Here is a 19,156-nt window from a genome sequence, read left to right as displayed (position 1 = left end):
GAGAGAGAGAGAGAGAGAGAGAGAGAGAGAGAGAGAGAGAGAGAGAGAGAGAGAGAGAGAGAGAGAGAGAGAGATATGAAAAAATGAAAAATAGTAATTAATACAAAATTTTAAAAAAATACAATGTCTGTAAACATCTATCTATCTATCTATCTATCTATCTATCTATCTATCTATCTATCTATATATATATATATATATATATATATATATATATATATATATATATATATATATATATATATATATATATATATATATATATATATATATATATATATATATATATATATATATATATATATATATATATATATATATATATATATATATATATATATATATATATATATATATATATATATATATATATATATATATATATATATATATATATATATATATATATATATATATATATATATATATATATATATATATATATATATATATATATATATATATATTACTTTAATCAATTTTGTATGAATTGGTATTTTGTTAATTTTTCCATGTATAAAGTCTCTCTCTCTCTCTCTCTCTCTCTCTCTCTCTCTCTCTCTCTCTCTCTCTCTCTCTCTCTCTCTCTCACTCACTTCCTCCTTCCTTCTTCCCTTCAGTGAATGTTTCAAACCGAAATATATTTTCTTGTTTCCCTTTCGTATTACCTTATTCGTTTCATCGATCTTTCTGTGTAATCCTTCTCTCTGTCCCCAACTTTCTCTCTCTCTCTCTCTCTCTCTCTCTCTCTCTCTCTCTCTCTCTCTCTCTCTCTCTCTCTCTCTCTCGTGTTCGACAAGACTGTTTCATGTGATTCTCTCTTCTCTTACTCTTCCTTCTTTCCTTCCTTCCAAAATACGTAAATCTACGTATTTTGGACGAAAAGGAGAGGAGGAGGAGGAGGAGGAGGAGGAGGAGGAGGAGGAGGAGGAGGAGGAGGAGGACGGGAAAGAGGAGGAGGACGGGAAGGAAAAAGTAGAAAAGAAGAATAGATACATGTATAAGGATTGATCTTTGTTATCTGAAATCTACGTTTCCGTTCCAGGTGAGAGAGAGAGAGAGAGAGAGAGAGAGAGAGAGAGAGAGAGAGAGAGAGAGATTCAACATAGTACAAAAACATTCTGGTGTCGAGGAAACGAAGGAATTTCAGCATTTCTTTTGTATTCTCACCTCAAGACACACCTAGCGTCATTTTCACCAGAGACAAAATACATATTTAACTTCACGCATGAAATTAAATAAACGTGCGAATCCCAAACTGTCTCTTTGATGTTCTGCCCCCCCTCCGACCCCTCTCTACAAACACACACACACACACACACACACACACACACACACACACACACACACACACACTCCAAGTGATACAAACGGACACAAGAAGACTAGAAAGACACACAAAAGAGACGCAGGAACAGGAAAAGCAAGTTTGGTTCCTACCTGTTCGTATCACAGAGGCACTCCCGGAACGGTGACGGAGGCATAAAGTGGACTGTGTGGCGTATTGTTGTCAGGTCGTCGTTTTGTCTGCAAGGGAGAAAGATGGTCATTAGAACAGTGTTATTCTATATTGTTGTTGTGAAGATTGAAATAAAAGCAACACGAGAAAAAAGATACTGAGCAAGAAATGTATAAAAAGAAATTTGAAGGAAGAAATACTGATATTTTCCGACTTTTCTTGTCTGGAAAAGATAAATATATTTATTAGAACATCGTTATTTTATTTTATCGCGTAAATATTCTAATAGCAGCAACAAGCCAGGGAAAAAATAATAAATAACAAGCGTAAGAAATGTGAGAAAAATGGATTTGAAGAAAAGGAAAACAAAAGCTGAAAAGGAGAGGAAGAGAAGAGAGAAAGATATTACCGTTATCTTCTTACTCTGAAGTTTTAATTTCAAAATGAGGGCAAAGCAGGAATGATCACTGAGAAAAGGAAACAACAATGAAGATAAGGAAGATATGAGGAGAATAAATGCAAAACTACGAAAAGAGGGAAAGAGAAAACAAGGACACATATGTAAAGAATTATAATAAAAAAAAGCAGAAGCAAATACACATGGATAATTTGAAATGTAAGACTGAAAAAAAAGAGAAGAAAGAAAATAATAAAAACACAAAAGAAAAAAAGCGCAAGCAAGGAAATAAATCAAACAATGAGTAAAGGCAGGAAATGCGTTCTTAGTAAAGCAAAGTAGAAGACTTAAACCAAATGCAAAATGATACAGAGGTTATCAACTCAGTAAAAAAAAAAAAAAACATCTAAAGCAACCATTTTTTTACATATTTACATCGATCCCATCAAAAGGAAAAAAAAAACATGAAAAAACAGAGGGAGTTGTTTTTTACTCCTCTTATGACTGCTCGTGGCGGACGCGGTAGGTGTGTGGGGCTGTGACGGCCAATCAGCTTGCAGCTTGGCCGCGGCTTGAATGTGGCCGCTTGGAGGGCAGAGAAACTTCTGGTTGCTGTTGGATGTTGATAGTAGGTTTCTCTAAAAATATAAGCGTAGCTTCCGTCATCTTGAGTCTCTTGTCGTTAACCTTTTCTAGGATTTCGGTGTTTTAGGCCATATGCTTTCTCTTTAGCACGATGCCATACTCGCTGACGTAGTGGCGGTGTGGAATGAAGAAGTGTCCCACCATGACGAAATGGGAAAGTTCCTAAGATATCGTACCGCACGCCGGCAGAACGCACGCCGAGCCTGCAGGGAGAGGATCTCCTCATCCAGTACAATTCCAATGGGGAAAACGCTCCCACAATCTTGATTTTCCCAAAAACTTAACATAGTTTAGTATATCATTCAGTATACTTATTTTGAGGAAGTGTACGTCTCTGGCAGTCGAAATTTACTAAAATATAAGTATGGGGATCTCTTAGTAGTAAAAGAAGTAATTTATAAAGTGGTCGGCGACCGTGACAGACGTTCATATCCTTGCTGGTCTCTACTCTGACCGCTGTGCTCGGTGAGGTGTATGACTACGGTGCATTTGTTACCACTTGTCAAATAACCAGTGCTGGTGACAAACAGCAGCTGGCTGCTTTATAGCGTCATTTTTTTTTTTTTTTTACTAAATTAGGAATTATATTTGCTTACATTAGTAAGAATAAAGCAGCAGCAAAACATTCCATATTTACCTAGTTCTCAAGTAAATAATTTTGTTAAATGGTGTGATGATAATTATTTGAATTTAAATGTAAAAAAGACAAAGGAAATGTTAATCGATTTTCGTAAGAGGGAGAGGTGTACTCAAAATCTTGTAATTAAAGAGGAACAGGTAGAAATTGTACATGATTATAAATATTTAGGGGTGCAAATTGATGATAAAATAACTGGTGATGTAAACACAAAGAAGGTGTATGGCAAATGTATGCAGAGAATTCATTTTCTGAGAATTTTAAGAAATCTAAAAGTTGAAAATACTATTCTTGCTATGTTCTATAAGTCTGTTATTGAGTCAACTCTGTGTTTTGGTTTAACAACGCTGTATGGGTGCTTAACTGTAAAAAACAAGAAACTCAAAAAGGTTGTGAGAATTGCTGATAAATTGGGTGTAAAGGTAACAAGACTAGATGACCTATATTCTAGAAATGTATTGTGTACAACTAGGAAAATAATGAACGACAATACCCATCCTCTCAATGATAACTACGTGTTCTTAAGATCTGGAAAAAGATTGGGTTTGTCTTCACAGAAAACATCTAGATATAAAAATTCATTTGTACCAGTTAGCATTAAATTGTATAATTATGTCCATGCAAAAAGGTAAAGTTATTGCTTCCATTGTGATTTCGATTCTGATGCAGGATAAATTTACAGCATGGTGTTTTTAAAATAGTGTAGTGTATATAGTTTTAGTCTTGGACCTTACCTTGTCACAGATATTTTATTGTGTGTTGTACTGTATGTGTGTTGTAACTGTAACTTTGAATGATCTGGATCCACAAAGAGTTTCAATGTGTATGTATCATTACAAATTGACTAAATAAAGTATTTATTATTATTATTATTATTATTATTATTATTATTATTATTATTATTATTATTATTATTATTATTATTATTAAAGGCAACGTTAATGATGGAACTGTTATTAAGAGTTAGTTAAGTAGAATTGATATTAGCATGAATGATAATGATAAAAGGTTTAGTATTATTGATTCTTTTAAATGTTATCATCAGTATTGCTCACCTTGGTGTTGCTGCTGTTCTTTATTATCTATCGTTACTACTACTACTACTACTACTACTACAGCTATTATTATCATTATTATTATTATTATTATTATTATTATTATTATTATTATTATTATTATTATTATTATTATTATTATTATTATTATTATTATTATTATTATTATCATCATCATCATCATTATTGTTGTTGATGTTGGTGTTGGTGTTGGTAATGGTGATGGTGGTGTTGGTGTTGGTGTTTGTGTTTTTGGTGTTGGTGTTGGGCGCAACTAAAGCGTCCACGTCGCTCCGTGGAGCGAATGATTCGTGCGTCTGGCAGGGCAGGTCTTTACTTCCCATCTCGTCATGGTGGGACACTTCATGCCACAGCGGCGTTGTGTCTGCGCTGGTAGGAGTGACGTTGCTGCAGACGATTTTCCTTATTGCTTTTTCGCTTTTGGCTCACTCTTCCAGCATCTACACCCAGACAAACGCACCCTCGTGTGAAAAGTATAAAAGCTTCTTTAAAAAAAAGAATAATGCTCAAGTTGCTATAGACTTCAACAACACACACACACACACACACATACATACATATATATATATATATATATATATATATATATATATATATATATATATATATATATATATATATATATATATATATATATATATATATATATATATATATATATATATATATATATATATATATATATATGTATCTCAAACTTGTATCTGCCCAGTGTCACATTCGGTAAACTCTCTCTCTCTCTCTCTCTCTCTCTCTCTCTCTCTCTCTCTCTCTCTCTCTCTCTCTCTCTCTCTCTCTCTCTCTCTCTCTCTACTTCCACACCCGCATCCACTAGCTCCGTCCATTAATAGTAGAGAGTTTTCATTTTCTTTTTTTCCCCTCAGTTCAAACTTCCTCACTTTCTCTTCCATTTTATTTATTTTTTTTGTAACCAGTTTTTCTGCTGGAATCTTTCACTTACTTTCTTCACCGTTGTTTTCCTTCCTAATTTCGTACATCTTCATCCTCTTACCTGTCCTCCTCCTCTTCTTCCTTCTCCTGTTCTTGCACACTTGGCTAGCTGCACGCAGGTTAAACATCTCCGAATTATCACTTCCTAAAACTAATATTGTCAAGGAGCGTTTCTGGCTGTTTCCTGAGCGTAATGGAAATATAATGCTCAGACCCACTCGCCTCTCTTTCCTCTTCCAAAACCTCCACCACTCCTTACGTACTCTCCCACATCTCCCTCCTCTCTTACACACACACACTCTCTCTCTCTCTCTCCGATCCTTTTTGCTCTTTACTCTCTCTATACAGGAAACCGCAATATTCTTCCTTTTGCTTTTCTCTCTCTTCCACGAAATTTTCACACCTGCTACTATCTCTGTTATTTTTCTTTTCTTTTTGTTTCTAAGAATCCCTCCCACACACTATCTGCTTATTCCTTTTTCCAACTAATCTTCCATTTTCATTCTTTCTCTTGTTCCGCAATTTTCTCCTTTCTTCTACCTTCACCAGATAAACACACAAACACTCCTCTTTCTCTCCTTTCCTCTCACTCCCATCCCTGGTGTCCCACCCCCTTACCTCTGCAGCCATTTTCCTGCTTTTCCCTAAACCTTCCCGGACCTACTCGTCCAAACATCCCTAATGACGCTGTAAAGAGAAATTTATAGGAGGCTCAGGAGTATTCTTTCATTAGTACATTTTCAACACACTAATACATGCCTGAATTTTAAAGGTATATCTTGGTATGCTATTTGGCAGTTTCTGTCCCGCCCCATCTCTCTCTCTCTCTCTCTCTGTTACTGTGTGTGTGTGTGTGTGTGTGTGTGTGTGTGTGTGTGTGTGTGTGTGTGTGTGTGTGTGTGTGTGTGTGTGTGTGTGAGCGCGCGCTCGAGCGGGCGTCCATGAATTTTTCTCAAACCACTTCTCGTAGCAAGAAACTTAAAATTTTAGACGTAGAAAAAAATTGGCTGCAAAATGTAGTGTCTCACTTCCAGCATTTCTTTTTCGTCAGTGCAACACGTTTTATATAAACAAGTTTCGATGTTTTACCCAACTAAATCTCAAAATGTGTAAATCTTCTGTCTGTATGTCTGTTTGCACACGAAACTGGAAATATCTTCCTGGAATTATGAATATAACCGTTCCTTACTCATTTCCAGACACTAACAGTTTATTTTTAGGGAAGTTGTAACAGTTTTTAAAGTTGGTATGTCCGCAATGAAAGAATCACCTATTAGATTAATGAACTGACTTTACCTAATCTAACGTATCCTATGTAACCAACAAATCAAAACACCTACGTCATTTCAGTATTTTTAAAAATTTTGTATACATTTCCTTTGTTCTCACTTCAGATAAGGGTTAAACTCTATACGCCGCTTACTAGTTATTCCTACTCCCGTGCCTGAAAAAGCAAGTAATAACTACGGTTTATAGAGGCAAGTTAAGTATAGAAAGCTCCTTCAAAAACTCATTTATTCTCAATCAGGAATATACTCTATCATTTAATTAATTTAGTTAATTGTGACTATACCAGCACTTGAGAATATATATAAAAATTCCCACCATCAGAAATTCACTCGAGCTGGCAAAATGTCTCTAAAACTACACACTGATTTCTAAGAGTGGCCACTTTCGCGGGGTTGTCAATACAGCTGATGCAGATGCAGACAATGGAATCAAGGGTAGCATAGGAGTGGTTGTGGGAGACTGCACTGTTAACGAGTACAATAATGTCTGTGTCGAAATTAAAATCTCGTGTTCTTTTTCGTGTTTTCATCATTTAAAAATATATTTCTGATGTCATAATAAAGTAAAGAAGACAGGAGGTGAGATGAAAAAAAAAAAGATGAAAGAGTAGACACGTACATTTCAAAGTGAATCAGAAACCTGGTGTTAGAGTTACAAATTCACGAAAGAAACAAGAGAGAGAGAGAGAGAGAGAGAGAGAGAGAGAGAGAGAGAGAGAGAGAGAGAGAGAGGCGTTGGGGGACACACACACAAGAAAAAAATAATAAATAAATAAATGAAAAAAATAAATAAAAAATAAAATGAAAAAATAAAATAGAATAAAGAATATTTGTTACACTAGGAATAGGGAATCACAGCAAGAAAGCACGAAAGCAGACCAATAAAACACCAAACTGTTCCAGAATCTTGTGTTCCAACAAATAAGAAAATATTTGAATCTTGAAGTGGAACAATAAACTGCGATCTAAGGTAAGAAGAAGCTATGCCTTACCATCACCGACTTGCAGGAAATGTTAAACACTTCCACACAAATATCTGACGTTCACATTTAAACTTTAAGTGTACATGTAATTTTCGTATCTCTATGACGAATGAAATAAAACCTGATGCGAAATTTATTTATTACACGAAATACTTTTTGATCTCTTTAGAACATAAAAGCATAAGGTAGGCTAAAAGAATCCGTCAGGTATACAAGTAACGCTTCGTGTTTGAAACGTACCTACCTATTTTCAAGTATAGTTTCCTACTATAACTGAATTATTCATATTTCAATGCTCACTGATGATTCACTACCACTGCCGAGTCTATTCTATTTATACTCGTATGTCATTCTATTTCAAATCAAATTCTTCCCTATTTCTGTCTAAGTCCAACTTCAACTTATTGTTTCTTGTCCCAACCTGAACAACTTTGTCATCTTCTTTATATACCTTATACAACAAGGATCTGTATCATATCCAATCTTAATTTACGCTTCTCTAAGGAATGTAAACTGTTTGACATAATATAACAAGAAACAAGAATCAGAGTCAGTACCAAAGAAAATTTGATGTATTTCTTTGATGTATTGCTGGTGGGGATAATCCCGTTAGAATGAGCTGTTAAACATAGGTTCCACCCCCCCCGACTACATTGCCTCTCTGTTCTAGAATGATAATACCAATTCATACACATACCAGACACCGAGCGGCCCTGGTCAGGCTGGGTAGAGGCTGCTGCGCCACCCATGGTTACAACATCTCCCCCAACGCACCCCAGCCAACCCATGCCACACGTCACACAAACGTGGTCATGCCACTTAGAGCCCCGAGTACGGACCGTTACCAACACAGTACGATCCCCTCCATGGTGCGACCCATAAAAAACTAAGTGAAGGTTCTAATCTTAAGTCTCCCTCAATCCCCATATGCATATTTTCAGTATGTATGTACTGCAATTACTAATAAACCGTATTATTATTATTATTATTATTATTATTATTATTATTATTATTATTATTATTATTATTATTATTATTATTATTCTTCTTATTATTATTATTACTTTCTCTCTCTCTCTCTCTCTCTCTCTCTCTCTCTCTCTCTCTCTCTCTCTCTCTCTCTCTCTCTCTCTCTCTCTCTCTCTCTCTCTCAAAATCAGTAGCATTTTAAAAATGTTCTTTGCTTCGGTGTTTACAGCAGAAGACTCTACAAAGCCAGCAGTCCAAATTAATAACAAAGATTTCCTAAATACCGTCAGTATAACACAAAGTGATGTGTCAAAATGTATATGATAAACTTAAAGTAAGCAAAGTGGCGTGTCAAAATGTATTGATATACATAAATCAACCAAGTTACTACAAGTATTAAAAGAAGCTAAACGTGAATTAAACAAACCTTAGTATTCAATAAATCTCTGTAGTCCGGTACAATATCTGCTGAATGAAAGCTAACGTAACTGACTTTAAAAAAAGGCAGTAAATCTTTATCCCGCAATTACCGGCAAATTAGCTTACCTCAATCGTATGAAGAGTTTTGGAAGCACTTATATGAGGTAAACTCCTCAAATTTTAAGAGGAACAACTTACTTAATAATACTTCCACAACAAACGTGACGTGTAGACAACTGGCTGGACAACCGCAAAGAAAGTGGTTATAAATGGAAAATCGTTGAAGTGGACTAACGTGACTAACTGGGTGTCAGAGAGATCAGTCTTAGGACATATTCTCTTCCTTGTGTATAAAATACGATATACATTTTACTGGTCAAACATCGAAGTTTGCTGACGACTCCAAAATAGCGAATTCTGTAGTCTATAATGAACAAGTAAAATAAATGCAAAACAATCTAGAGAAGTTGTTAGGGTGGTGGCAAATGTGGGAAATAAATTTTAACACAGATAAGTGTGAAATACTAAACATATTGTATGGAAACCAGGAACTAAATTACACTTTAAATGGTACCCAAATCTAAAGTGTAGACAGAAAAATCAACTTAGGAGTAACAATACTAAGAAACTCAAAACCTAGCCAACAATGTTCAGATGTCGTAAAGAAAGGGAATAGAATAATTGGCTTAATCGGAAAATCTTTTGAATATGAACCTAAGGATACAATTCCCACTTCGTCTAACTCTTTGGTTCGTCCGCCTTGGGAATATTACGCTCAAGACATTAACAAATTAGAGAAAGTTCAGCTTATATCAAGCTTCAGAAAAATTCTTACGAAGAGCATCTTGCAGAAATAAATATATTCCCATTAACCCATGGAAGACTAATAGGTGACTCAATAAATACAAGTGATTAAAATCATCAAAAGCATTGATAACATGAATTGCAGTAGACATTTAACGCCAGACTTTTCAAATTGCAAAATTATCGGCAAATCTTTCAATTTTCACGAATTGAATTTTTTTTTCAACCCTGTAGTTAATCTATGGATTGGGATTCCTCAAGACATGAGAGACTGCAGCAACTCAGACTTTTAAACACCACACTGACAAATAGTTTGCCTCCAGTCCTCGGCTAACAGCGTTTGCTTATTATTAACGGAGATATCTTAAGGAACCGGAGGCATCGCGTTTCATTTATTTTCATTCTTTCCTTAAAAATTCCTTCAGATTATTTTCCTTCTCTAACCCCGTAAGATACTTCCGACCCTTTTTCCCCCACGGCTTATGCTGTAGGGAGTGCAGGATGAGGAGGGAGTCTTCTGCTTTGCTGTCCTTTACTTCCACTTCTCGTCAGGTCACCTTCTGAGGACTGCAAGATCTGTTGTGGTCTGTTTTACTATGTTTTACACGCGCGCAGACAGACACACACACACACACACACACACACACACACACACACACACGCACTCTCTCTCTCTCTCTCTCTCTCTCTCTCTCTCTCTCTCTCTCTCTCTCTCTGTCGGTCTGTCTGTCGCAGAATCGTGAGATTTGAGATTACAGACATTTATCCTTTCACATGCACCTATTCTCCTTCTTCTTCTTCTCCTCCTCCTCCTCCTCCTCCTCCTCCTCCTCCTCCTCCTCCTCCTCCTCCTCCTCTTCCTCTTCCTCCTTCTCCTCCTTCTTCTCTTTTCCTCATTTCCTCCTCCTCCTCCTTTCCTTCTTTCCTTCTCCTTTTTCTTTTCCTCCTTCTCTCCCTCCTCTTCTCCTTTTCGTCCCTTTCTTCAACACGCTGCATTGTGGAGCGGATTTACGCATTTTGGAAGGAAGGAAGGAAGAGGAAGAGAAAAGAGACTCACATGAAACAGTCTTGCGAACACGAGAGAGAGAGAGAGAGAGAGAGAGAGAGAGAGAGAGAGAGAGAGAGAGAGAGAGAGAGAGAGAGAGAGAGAGAGAGAGAGAGATTACAAGATGAGACAATGACATAAGAAATGCGACAGTTACATAAGGGTATTGAAAAATATCAAACAACACCCATCAAGCACCTGCCACTCTTATATTAAGTATTCTCACGTCATCTCACGGTACTCGAGGTAAGGGTTCTCCAGACGCCGCGTGGTTCTGGTACTGATCTGACTTGCACATGATCTTCCACTTTGACGGTATATAAAATCAACTTAATTATCAAGACTTTCTAAATCCGTGAATACGATACCCAAGATTCTATTGGATGAATATAAACAGAATATATTTGATGAATATAAACAGTTATCTTCTAAACGTCTTCTCTTCTGGTATTGATGTTCTGAGAGATAATTCAATGCATCTATCAGACGGTACACGACCCGAGGGTGATGGGTACAGTTTTATATTGAGATACGAATACAGATGCCAGCTTTCAGAGTAAGTCTTGGGAATCATGACGTAGAAAATAAAGCGTGTAAATACAGAAAATAATGTAATGTACATAGACATATAAACGCAAAAAAACAGCAAATAAAATATGCATGAGGAAACGAATTATACTACTAAAACAATACACTAAAATAACACATATAAAAAGAAACAGGTAAATAAAACATAAAATTAACAAGGACTTTCCTAATTAAAAAAAAAAAAAAACTGAAAACGAGGAAATAAGAGCACGAAGCAATAACAAACACTTGTATTTCACCTCAGTCGTTGGTTTAGACGCAACAACACAACACTTAGCAGCAAAAGAGACAGACACACAGTTCGGTGCTCTCAGGATGCCAGTGAAGAGCGAAATAAGCCATAAGCGCAATCGTACCACGACACAACCATCAGCTGGAGGAGGCTGAAAGGGTACCCGCTGAGGCAGAGACGGCGTCCTATTATAATTACGTGTCGTTCCCAGTCTGGGTACACAATACAAGGGGTATGCCACCTAGCCCGCCTCATAAGGTCCGCGTCATCTGCATTTCCATGTAACTAATCTCTGCTCCTGTTTCTCTTGTTGTGTTGCTGTGTTGCTGTGTGTGTGTGTGTGTGTGTGTGTGTGTGTGTGTGTGTGTGTGTGTGTGTGTGTGTGTGTGTGTGCGTGTGTGTTTGTCTGTATTACTGTTAATGTCTGTCTGTATTTGTGTGTGTGTGTGTGTGTGTGTGTGTGTGTGTGTGTGTGTGTGTGTGTGTGTGTGTGTGTGTATCTGTGTGTCTCTCTCTCTCTCTCTCTCTCTCTCTCTCTCTCTCTCTCTCTCTCTCTCTCTCTCTCTCTCTCTCTCTCTCTCTCTCTCTTATATCCCTCTTTCAAAGACGAAACCCCATCCTTTCCTTAATCTTTTTCTTTCCCCTCGCCAAATCCACGTATCCTTTAGCAAGCCTCCGCCAGCACCTTCACTCCTCGTGTTTCCTCTGTGAGTACATAACACACCATCTTACCCACATATCCCATCACCCTACCCCCCAATCCCCATACCACTCCACCTCTTCTGAAGGGGAACGGTTGCGGCAGGAAAATAGAATGAATGCTTAGGAATAATGGTGTTGAATTTTTCTTCCCCTATAGACGAGGAGAGACTAGGGCGACGAACAGGGGAAGAGAAAATGAACGGGATGAAATGTAGAAGAGTAGTGAGCGAGGGAGAGAAGGATGGATGGAGGTGGCTGGAATGAGGGTCAGAATGGAAGTAGAGGGGTGAAAAGGGCAATAAAAGAGTAAAAGAGGGACGCAAATGAAGTGAGAATGAAGAAAGTGTTTTAGAGAGAGAGAGAGAGAGAGAGAGAGAGAGAGAGAGAGAGAGAGAGAGAGAGAGAGAGAGAGAGAGAGATTTAACACTTATAAAAATATTTCACTTTAAGACAAAATCATATTACAGTTCATTCATATGGATGATATAAAACGTAAATATTCAATGGAAAATACAACTTACGCTAAATTTTGAGAGAAAGTGTCTTCATAATGCTTGTCTTCTTTTTCTTCACTTGTTTTTCAGTGAGTTTAAACATCTCCCTCTTTCTCTCCCTCTCCTGCATGCTATCTGTCCCTCTCGCCTGACAGCATGTTTGCACACCCATTCACAGACACACGCAGCGTTAACACACACGACCAGAAGCCAGGAACATGCACAACACAATCCTAGTCACCTTTTTCGCTGTTGGAACGCGTCTCTTCCAATGTGTCTCCGGTGGCGGAAGAGGGTTAAGAGGGAGCACAAGTTTGGGTGAAGGGGCGCGGGATCTTGTTGCTGGAGCAGAGGAGGGAGTGTGCAATGCCGGAGAAAGAAAGGAATATTGAGGCGACAAGAGTGAGGCAAAAAGTAAGAAGAAATATGTAGAGAAGAACATAAGAAAATGAGAGAAGCAGCAAGAGGCCGCCATGTCTACACGTGACAATCCCTGTGTGAACAAAGCTACCTAATTCCAACTATCATCCTCATCCATAGATTTGACTAATCTTCTTTTAAAGCTGCTTACTGCCTCAGAACAAACTATGTAACTACTGAGTCTGTTCCATTTATCAACCACTATGGAAGTAGAATGTACATTATGAGCACCAAGGGATTCTACCTCAATATTACTTGCTTTGTTCACTTATCAGTATCTCCACGGCTACAGAAGTGATTTGTAAGCGTTTCAAAGGTATTTTCTCATATATGGGTATTAAGAAGAAATTTTGGCTTATTTTTAAACCATTTGTTCCCTTTATCAGGGTTATTTGCAAATGTTACGAAATAAAATGTCTGGTTTTCAAGGTTATTTTTTCATGTAGATGATGTGAAATCCTTATCAAACCGGAAATATACGAATAAGGTGGATCCTCTAAGCTGAGTAAGTTTTTTCTTCATCTGCACCAAATCCAAAAGCTCCAGAAATTATGTACATCGTTGTCCTACAGGTGAGACACAATACTTGTTAAACAACCACTAAAATCCAGAAACATCCTTGGAAACCCGAATAGGTTTCATTAAAACCTGTTAAAATGTAAGATGCAAAAACTTTTAAGAATATGAGCAAGGAAGATAATTGAGGATTTCAAGCGAAGCAAACAAATAAAAAATTGATGATTAAAAAAAAAAAAAAGAGAATATATAATAGTGCCTCAGTAGCGAAAGAAAGTACTAATATAAGATAAAGAGAACAGTAGATTCTTCAACTTTTAGGTTCTTATTGATCGTCTTTTCAAACTCAGTGTGAAATTCTTGCTACACTACCAATAAACACACACACACACACACAAATACACAAATAAATAAAAAAAAAAAAAAAAACGCTTCGATTTTCCAGTGACTCATTAAAGCCTGCGAAAGTAGTTCAGGGGAGATTCTCAGACATTTACTATGGTTAGGAGTGCGATCAAGTGAAGAAAGAGAAAACAAAATTAGCAATAATAAGATCACGAAAGAGGAATGAAGGAAGATATAGGAAAGAAAAGAGTGATTAGGATAAGACAGGAAGTGAGCAGCAGAAAGAATGATAGTTGATGAGAAAGAGAGAAAAGAAAGGAGCATGAAGGATGATGGGATAAAGGAAGTAGGGAAGATGAGGAATGAGAGGAAGGAAGGAGAAAGGAAGATCGCAGAAAGCAGGAAGAGTGAAGTATGATGTGAGAAAGGAAAGGAGGAAAGATGGGAAGGAGGACAGGAGAAAGGAAAGGACATGAAAAAAATATCAGAGAAAGGGAGGGAGAATGAATGGTAATGAGAAAAAAATTGAAAAGAAATATGATGAGAGAGACATACAGAAAGGAGAGAAGAGGAGAGGAAAGAGCTTGACGCAGGAAGAGGGAGGGAATGATAAAAATACATATATATATATTTTTTTCTCTCTCTCTCTCTCTCTCTCTCTCTCTCTCACACACACACACACACACACACACACACACACACACACACACACACACACACACATGCACGCATGCACGCTGTCTGTCTGTCTGTCTGTCTGTCTGTCTGTCTGTCTCTCTCTCTCTCTCTCTCTCTCTCTCTCTCTCTCTCTCTCTCTCTCTCTCTCTCTCTCTCTCTCTCTCTCTCTCTCTCTCTCTATATATATATATATATATATATATATATATATATATAGAGAGAGAGAGAGAGAGAGAGAGAGAGAGAGAGAGAGAGAGAGAGAGAGAGAGAGAGAGAGAGAGAGAGAGAGAGAGAGAGAGAAGGGTGGGGAGCTTGTAAATGAACTCGCTAGCACAACATGACACATACACAGACAGAAACAGAAAGAAAAATTAACATAGACAAAACAGAAGCACACGCATAAATAACCCCTCACTACCAAAACACACTCGGACGGACAAACAGACGCAGAGAAACACCCACACACGATCCCCCAATAGAGATAAACAAACTTAAAAAGAGTTAACATTTCTAGATAAAATAAAGACAACTTTGCAATGCCCTTCTACATTTGACAAACACTGGATTCGCCTCCCTCACAGACTGGCTGCTGACAACCTTTCCCTGACCTTTTCTTCATCTCTTTGCTTTGGCACTTTTAAAACGGTAACGGGAGTCAGTTCAGTTAGTAGATGCATAGTGAAACGTTCAATCTATGTATTTTAAACTCGATTTAAGCATGTGATATTCGAACTCTGAATCGGTACCTGTTTTTCTCTGCATTATCACACTCTGAGCTGAGGAACAGTAGAAGACAGCAGTGACAACAGTGGCGAGTCTGTCTCACTGCATGATTCGTATTGTTTTTGTCATTATCTCTAAATACCGCTCGGAAAATCGTATATATATTTTTTTTCGTGAGCTATGCAGTCAATATTAATTTGCTCCGTTTCAATACATTCTTATTTTCTGAATGTTATCTGCGTGGGAAATGTTATTATTATTGTTATTATTAGTATTAATACTATTATCATTATCATTATCATTATTATTATTATTATCATTACTCTTATTATTATTATTATTATTATTATTATTATTATTATTATTATTATTATTATCATTATTATTATTATTACATCATCATTGTTATTGGTATCAACACTATTGCTATTACTGTAATTACGACTACTATTAGTAATGTTATAATTCATATTGTCATATAACTGCACAATGTATTAGCTTATCTGTAGAAATTATGAAAACCCTAATATTCAGAAAAAAGAAGCAAGAATCAGGAGACAAAGACTTAGGCACGCAATGAAATTTCTTCAATATCCGTAGAACAAAGAGCAGTTCTCGTCTCATTACGTGGAAGGGAAATTAATGAGTATGATCGCAGTGAATCACTTACCAAATTCTATGCAAAGCAGCGCAGTAATGGCCAGAAGGTATAAATGCAGTCAACATGAGGGAAGCTACACGGAAGTACATTATTCTCAGAAAAATACTCACAGCATTCGTATAAGTATTTTCTCGGAGCTTAGGTAAGAATAAAAGAAAAAAAATCATTAAAAATGCACGAGTGTTGAAAACTTTTACAGAAGGGAGGAAATGGGTGGAAAATTATAAGATAATGTAAACTGCTGTTAAAAAATGCAATGGGTGACAGAGCGATCTGTGCCTCAACAACATTTCTTTAAATTGAGGGTGTAAGCTGTAAAAAGTGAAATGCAATACCGCTAAAAATAATAAAGATAATGAAAAAAACAACAGGCCTACCGGCCCTTGCCTGGCTGTTTGGCTGTTTGCGGACTACTCTATCTGAACTAATGCTAGAGAAAAAAGGCTTCGCCCCATCCCTCCACTCCCTTCAGCCAAAGGTCGGCAGGATATAACAAAAACCCATATAGCATGGAAATGTTGTATGGAAATTTTGATGAGGAACGAGAGAAAAGTTAGGCGTCACTATCACTACAATTACGTGTCGTACAAGATTCGATTACCACTGCCAGGCACTGTCACACAACTCCCGGACACCAGAAATCTATTTCTATACAAACGAGCGTTTAGGACATCGGATAACATCGTAGCTGCGGATTACTGTCGAGATAATTGCGCAATCTATTCTTGATGGCTGTAATTCTTTCGCAATCGATGACAATAGAGGGAAGAAAGTTCCAAATATTCACAATGCGAATAAAGTAATCGTCGGCATTAATGTTGTAGAATCCTTTTGAATATTAAAAAAAAAAAAATAGATCACCTTGCATTCTATGTTTTGAGACATTAAAGAGAACAAGCTCCGTGGGTTTTCTTCATAATGTCTGTTTCTCAGCATAGGAATTATTTTTGCCACTCTGCATTGGAATCTTTCCAGCTTTTCGATGTCTTTTGTGTGATAGGGGGAGCAGAACTATTCAAGATGGGGAATAACAAACGAATTATAGGTTTTAATAATACATTTTCGGGTTTGTTTTCGAAAACACGTCCAATAAAGCCTTCCAGATTGTTAGCTGTCTTGACCACCTATGTGCAATGCTGGTCAGGTTTCAAATAACTCTTTATTAAGAATCCGAGATCATCTTTATTTACTGCGGAAAGCTGTCGGCCATTCCGCAGATACTGGAGTTGACTGTTGTTACTACCGATGTGCAATACTTTACATTCATCGATGTTAAGTTTCATTTGTCGTTTACTGGCCCAGCTAGTCAATGGATTTAAGTCTGACTGCAGTGTTTCTCTGTCTCGAGCCATGATTGCTTTACAAGCAATATTCGTATCATCGGCAAATTCCGATACCTGGTACGTGAGGCCATCGTCAATGTCATTTATATATAATAAGAATAGAACAGGACCAAGCACAGATCCCTGTGGTACGCCACTTTTTACATAAAGCCAACTAGACGAAAAATCGTTCATTTAAGAGTCTGTTCCCGCTCAGAGAGCCAGTTTTTAACTAATTGTGAACATTGCCAGTGATATCGTGTGACAAGACTTTACCAAGTAAAACGTTTATGTGGAACTTTATCAAACGTTTTCTGGAAATCTAGGCACACTATATATATCTACTATATCTATCTTGATTAACATAAAAAACATAATGAAAGAAGTCAAGTAAGTTGGTTAAGCACGAACGTTTGTTGCGGAAACCATGTTGTAAGTCATTTACTATATCATCATTTTAAAAAAAATTTGACAGACAAATGATTGTCTCCATTAGTTTACATACGTCAGACCAATTAGACTGATATACATTTGTCAGACTAACTGGTCGATAGTTGGCTGGTTGTACTTTATCGCCTTTCTCAAAGATGCAGTAACATTCACACGTTTCTAATTGGATGGGAATTTGCCATCTGTTAAGGTTTTGTTAAACAGAACAGAGTGATTTACTGATCTAGTGTTTGAATTTTTCAAAATTCTAAGAGAAATTTTGTCAAGATCTGGCCTTTACAAATGTTCATTTTGTCAACATCTCGCATAACATCACCTTCTGTAATGACAACACTCTCTAGTGAATTCCGACTCTTACTTTCCGGTGGATGAACTGACAGACAGTCTTTCTCAGTGAATAAAGATCTGAAGAATCTGTTTAATATTCATGCCATTTCGCTTTCATTGCTTGTATGACTACTAATATAATATACAATTGGACCAATACTATACACGAGTGACTTTGTTATCAAAATATCTGTATAATTCTTTGGGATTTAATTTACCAGTTTCTACTATATATTCTTCAAGTTTTTTTTTTTTTTTTTGCTTAGCTTAATTTTTTGCTTTCACGACGGATTTTGTTGAGTTCTAATTTAACTGGTTTGGTCTTGGTTGACATATAGTTGTAGATTGCACGCTTCTTTCGAGAAAGGGTTTCTTTGATTTTGCCATTCCATCACTTTGGTTTACCATCATACATGGCAGACTGCCTATTTCGAAGTGGAACGCATAATCTTATGGCATTATTTAGTTTAGCAGGAAGAATTCTCACGATTTATTAATATTTGATGCCAACATAATTTCGCCCCAATCTCCATTGCTTAAAAGTGAATGAAATCGAGAGAAGTTCGCTCTATGGTAGTCCAGTAGCTTTTCCTAAATATTCTGCGATGGAGTTCACAATATTGAATGTGATAATCCGGCAATTGTTAGTACTGAATGCTGAGCTAACATTAACATGATTAACTAGATTTTTAATTTGTTGATAGAACATCTAAAATATCATTATCCCGTGTCAACATATTGATATAAACCACTCCCAAGCAAACTGAAGTACAACTCCCTTCCTGTATGCGCGGTAAGTGAATCACCCAATCTCGTTACTTATATATATATATATATATATATATATATATATATATATATATATATATATATATATATATATATATATATATATATATATATATATATATATATATATATATATATATATATATATATATATATATATATATATATATATATATATATATATATATATATATATATATATTATATATATATACGTGACAGATGCAAGTGAGA

The 19,156-nt window shown here is 36.5% G+C and overlaps 1 protein-coding gene across 6 annotated transcripts in view; it reads right to left on the bottom strand.

Annotated features, from left to right (window-relative positions):
- Positions 1 to 19,156, bottom strand: part of LOC123498727 (amphoterin-induced protein 2-like) — a 437,692-nt gene that overhangs the window by 65,135 nt on the left and 353,401 nt on the right. For all 6 annotated transcript variants that reach the window (XM_045246129.1, XM_045246126.1, XM_045246131.1 and 3 more), the window contains one exon: positions 1,441 to 1,527. The gene's annotated coding sequence lies outside the window, so the exon portion shown is untranslated. The remainder of the gene's footprint in view (positions 1 to 1,440; positions 1,528 to 19,156) is intronic.

The sequence above is a fragment of the Portunus trituberculatus genome, chromosome 48, assembly GCF_017591435.1.
Source record: "Portunus trituberculatus isolate SZX2019 chromosome 48, ASM1759143v1, whole genome shotgun sequence".
NCBI lineage: Eukaryota > Metazoa > Arthropoda > Malacostraca > Decapoda > Portunidae > Portunus > Portunus trituberculatus.
This window is presented reverse-complemented; position numbering and strand designations above follow the sequence as displayed.